Source organism: Vigna unguiculata, chromosome 4, assembly GCF_037176805.1.
Source record: "Vigna unguiculata cultivar grain cowpea cultivar isolate G323 ecotype 2 chromosome 4, ASM3717680v1, whole genome shotgun sequence".
In the NCBI taxonomy this organism is placed as follows: Eukaryota; Viridiplantae; Streptophyta; class Magnoliopsida; order Fabales; family Fabaceae; genus Vigna; species Vigna unguiculata.
In genome coordinates this window covers 34,286,218-34,291,569 of record NC_140795.1, presented here as the reverse complement: position 1 = coordinate 34,291,569, position 5,352 = coordinate 34,286,218, and the positions used below count along the sequence as shown (strand labels likewise).

The 5,352-nt window shown below is 32.8% G+C and overlaps 1 pseudogene; it reads right to left on the bottom strand.

Annotated features, from left to right (window-relative positions):
• Positions 1-222: 222 nt before the first annotated feature.
• On the bottom strand, positions 223-3,517 carry LOC146887067 (uncharacterized; annotated as a pseudogene).
• Between the last annotated feature and the right edge of the window lie 1,835 nt (positions 3,518-5,352).

The following is a 5,352-nucleotide window of genomic DNA, read 5'->3' as shown; positions in this document are numbered from 1 at the left end:
GTGCGGGGATACGGGCGACGTAGGTTCGTATGTTCCGTGCTCACACTTGAGAGATGCTGCGTGCGGGGAGGTACGTAGCTGGTGGATCACATGTGTTGGACTACGGGCGGGCAGGTCCGTAGTCTATAAGTTCAAAGTAAATAATAAAGTTTAAACGTTCAAACTAGTGAAATATTACAATATCTTTGTTATACTTGTTATAAAGTCAAATAAAATGAAAGTCTAATAAGATTCTTCTGTATCAATCTTGATCTGAGTCATTTGCTCTCCATTGGGAACACTCCCCTGATCATATACCTAACATTAAAAATAATAATAATTGGTAACATTCTTCACAGTGTAAAATATATATTAATATACTTAAAATTTAAATATTACCGATGATGAATGAAACACAGGAAAGTCATGAGGCAATTCTCCTTGATAGTTTTGTACAAAGAAAGTCATCATTGCCTTCATTTCATTGACTTGCGATGTTAATGAAGAAACCTATTTGAGAACATAACTAATCAAATTAATCAAACTGTCTGCATTTTACAACATGCCTAACAATAATACAAACTTAAATCAAACTCAAAATCGTCAACAATGAAACATATTACACAATGTTCATATCTTCTTTTGTTTATAGTGCGTGATCCAATACATCATGTACATATCGAAATTAAATAAGCTCTAGTGTGTTTGTATGCTTTTTGTGAGAGATAATAAACCATATATTATTTTCAATCACCGTGCAAAGGGTTGAAATTTCAAATTTATTTAACATTCACATTAAATATGCACAAGGGAGAGAGAACTAACAATGATAGGTGCACTCCTTAACCACTCTTCACATTCACAATGTGATACATACACCCAAATGAGGATAATTATGTCTTAATAATGATAGCAATAACAACAATGACAACAATAGCAATTTAAGGTGATTTAACAGCAATAGAAAGCATGCCTTTCACCATGTTTTTGGTAACCATGTGGGATGCTACTATGCAGCTTAAAAGTGGGGTTTTGTATTCCCAATATAACAACAAAAAAGACTATATTCATGGCAATAAAATACCATTATACAGAAGAGATAAACTAAAAAAAGTAATAATTGAAAATAAGAAATTATTAACCTGATTTTGTAACTGTGTATAAGAAGGACAACTCGAAGACGCCCCACTATATGAATGTGCATTGAAGCCAAACACTTTAGATGGATAAGGTCCCAAACCTAAACCCCTAACATGTTTGCAATGTTCTTGACTTCCGAAAGCAAAAGCTAAGGAATCGGTGCTAGATACATCTTTTGATTGGGATGTTGATAATTTTGATTCATATGATTGAATTTTTTCCTATACAGAACATGAGAAGAAACTAATTAAAATAACGTTAATTGTGGATGATAATTATAGAGTTTATTAGAATCAAACTTACACCAATTTCCCTTGCTTCATCACTAACAAATGTTCCATTAGCATGCTTGTGGGTTGCTATCCATACCTCTCCTCTATTGACCTTTTGGCCACACTCTTTTTCCTATAGAGTTGAAGAAAAATTTTATGACACAATTCAAAAAATTAAAACATAAATTTAATTTGAAGATATGTAATATTCTCACCATTTCATCTCTTTTCCTTGCAAGGCTCTTAGATCCACCTATGTGAGCAATGGTTTACTTTGCCCTATTGTTTTTATTTTTGAGGGCATGGTCCTAATCATCAAAGTATACAAATTAATAATAATGAATAAGGTTGATGAAAAAAAGTTTCAATTATACCTTTGTTTTTGAATTTAGACGATAGTCAATAAAAGAAGCCCACTGGTCTCTATCTATTCCTTTTGGAGCCATTGTGATCAATTCATCTCTAGTACGTGTACCATCATTCCTTTGTTGCCACAATTCTTGTCGATGGTCTCTCCACTTTGTGTTAAGTGATTTGAGAACATAGTTTATATGAACATCAGAATGAACTTCAAACTTAACCTTCAAAACATGAAACAATTAAAATTAACAACAATCATGATATAATTCAATTATAAATTCAACTTTTACATTCCTTACCTGAATAATGTTTTTAAGTATATCTTCTTTATAATCTTTAGGAATATTCCTCCAACTAGAATAGCTAATAGGAAAAGCATTGGAGTTTCTTGAAACACTACCTAAAAACCTATTCAATAATGCTCCACTATCTCCAATTGGTTGACCCTCATTATTCCATTGCACAACAATCCTTTCATTTGTAGGTAAATTCCATACATCATTGGCTCGTAGTTGTTTTGTATTTATCTTTCCTTGATCATCGATAAAGTTTGAAAAATAAGTTAAATAGTGTAGATTTAACTAAAAATCTGCATGATTAAAAATAAGAATTCAGTGTAGACAGAATTTGATTACAAGTTTTTGGTATTTGATACATCAAAATCCAAGTTACAAAGTTACAATAATTAAAACTTACTACTTTAGATACTAGACATCAAAACTTACAGTTGTAGTACAAAGTTACAAAGTTTCTAGTATTTGATACATAAAAATACTAGGCATCAGAAAAATTCAGAAAATATTAAAAATTGTGATGGTTGAAAACTTACTGCTTGAAAATTTAGAAAAACTAAAATCTTACTGCTTGAAAACATACATATATACAAAAGTTTCAATCTGACATGGAGTTATTAAAATTGTGTTCCAGCACATAATTTAAGTAGTTGCATACTAATAACATCAACAAACCATGCTCTCTTTCGTGCTACAAGCCTCTATTGATCTTCTTGCAACTCAGACTCCTCACTTTCTTCCTCTTCACTTTCAGAATATACATATGATGTACTAGTTGAAGATATCCTCACTTTCAAGGTTCCTAGAAGTAAATTAGTTGAATGAAAAAAAAAAACAAGTGTGCATAAATATGTGAAACGTAAATTACTTGGCTGAGGTGCAGGTGCAGATAGAAGGGGATCCTGTTCAGTAATTGGTTGAGGTGCAGGTGCAGGTGGAGGGGGATCCTTTTCATTACATGGTTGAGGTGTAGGTGTAGATGGAGGGGGATCTTGTTCAGTACTTGGCTGGGGTGCAGGTGGAGGTGGAGGGGGAACATGTTCACTACTTCTTTGAGGTACAGTTGGAGGTGGATGGGGAAATGGAAATGAAGAACCTGTTCAGTTTTGGAAAATGAATCAATTTGTTGAATATAGATGGAAAAAAATTAGTAAGAGAGTTGAGATATCTAACCTGGTGTAGATGGACGTTGAAGATGTCTATAATTAGTAAACTTAGGTGTAGGAAATGATATATGCACCTGTGTATCTGACTTAGACTTATTTGAGGTTGCAAATTTATTCTTGAAGACTCTTGACAACCAATAAAACTCTTGAAGATTTAATAACTCAATTTTAAATTCAACATACTACCTGGATTAGATGGATGATGACGTGAAGAAGACTTGTGATTAACTACTTGTCCCCATGTAGAAAAGGACTTATGGGTGGTGTGTACATTCGAACTATTACTCTTGGTTGATGTTTTCTTCATCTTTAGGTGGTCTTTAAAAAATAAGACAAACACATGTGTTAGTATCAGGTAATATGTAAAGTCAATAAGTAACATACCGAAAAAGAAAATCTATAAAAACCACATTTTATTAGACAAGTTTTTTTGATGATGAGTTGTTGATCAATAAATTCGTTGACAGGTTTTCAAAACAGTGTGGGATGAAATGAAGCAGGAATTCCATGGTAGATTATTGCAAGATTATAACAGGTTCAAGAGAAACAATACCAAGAAGATTTCTGTCTAAACTTAGTGTTCTATCTTTGTAATTCTGATTAACTGTCATAAATCTCTGTAAATGAAAAAGAGTGATTCAGACTTCTCTGACTAGCTTTCTACATTTTCAGTTTGCACTTTGTACAGGGATGGATTCTTTTTTTCAAAGACTTTCAAATTATGTTTTTTTCTTCTTCTATGGAATAAGTAAATATGGTAACTATGCCCTTTCAGTAATAATTGTAAAATAAAATGATCATATCAATTTATGATTGAACAATTGTAAGATATGATTTGTTTAGTGTTAATGCTATTTTGGTTTAATGCACCAATATGTCTATTTGACCCTTAATCTTCTACAATTTTCTTAATTAGACCCCTAACATACATGGAATGCAGGACTTGTTATCATAAAAAACATACATGGAAACAAAAGTCTCTTTATTTATCCTTTTCAACTGACTTGGCATCTTTTACTGTAACGTGAGACAAACATTTTCCATTTATCATGTATTATTTATTTGCTTCCCAATTTCATGTTTATCTTGCAAGGTCCCATCTTATCTAACAGAAAATTTTTGATACCTAACATTACGATTTTCAATTTAAAATGTCAATTCTCTTAAGTGTTGGCACAAGCAAGCTTGAAGCAAAGAATTGATAAAGTCATGTGCATGAAGATCTTAAGTGTTTGATAAAGTTTGATGAAGATTGATGAAGATTGATGAAGATCCACTTGAAGATTTAGTTTTAGTGTGTTAAATATGAAAATAACATGTTAAATGTAATGGTTTAGTGTTATACAATGTTGGTAGGCTATATGACATAGGTTAGATGTCTTGTGTGCCTTAGTGTGTCTCTTTTAATCTGTTAAAATGGGTTTTAACAGGTTAAAAGGCTTGTTGTATATAGTTTCTGGTATGAATGCATTCAGTCAGTTGAATTATTTTTCAATCGACTGATTTCACTTAAGTCAGGTGAAATCAGCTGACTATACGGAAAATTCAATCGACTGATTTCACTTAAACCAAAACTATATAAGTTGTCTTTGCGCGAGCAGAGGTGCGAATCTAAGTTTTTCTGAACCAAATCGTGTCATTCATCTCTAGGAAGCGTTCTCTCTCTACAATACACAGCCGGAACTCGTGGTTTGAAGATCTTGGTTTATTTTGGAGGCATTTTGGCTTGTGAGTAGCTTGAAGAACACATGTATGGTGTGCTAGGGACAGACACCATCAGGTTTGGATGTTCTTATGCCTCTGGATGGTTTGCCTGATGTGATTTCAGGTCTGCAAGTGTGATTCTTGTAGGTTGTGGTTCTAGATTTTTGTGTGAGTCAAAAATCTTGTGTGCTTTGTGTTCAAAAGTGTAATCTTGGTTTGTGATTTGTAAAACTTTTGAATATAGTGGAAACCGAGCTCAGGTTGTCCTGGGAAACTGGATGTAGCTCTGTGATTGAGTGAACCAATATAAAAATAGTTGTGCAATCTTCTTTCCCTCTTCTCTCTCTCTTTGAAACTTTTTAAAAACTCAAGAAAACCAAGCAATTTGATCTTTGGTGTGATTTAATGCGTTCTTGTGTAATCTGAGGCTTTATACTT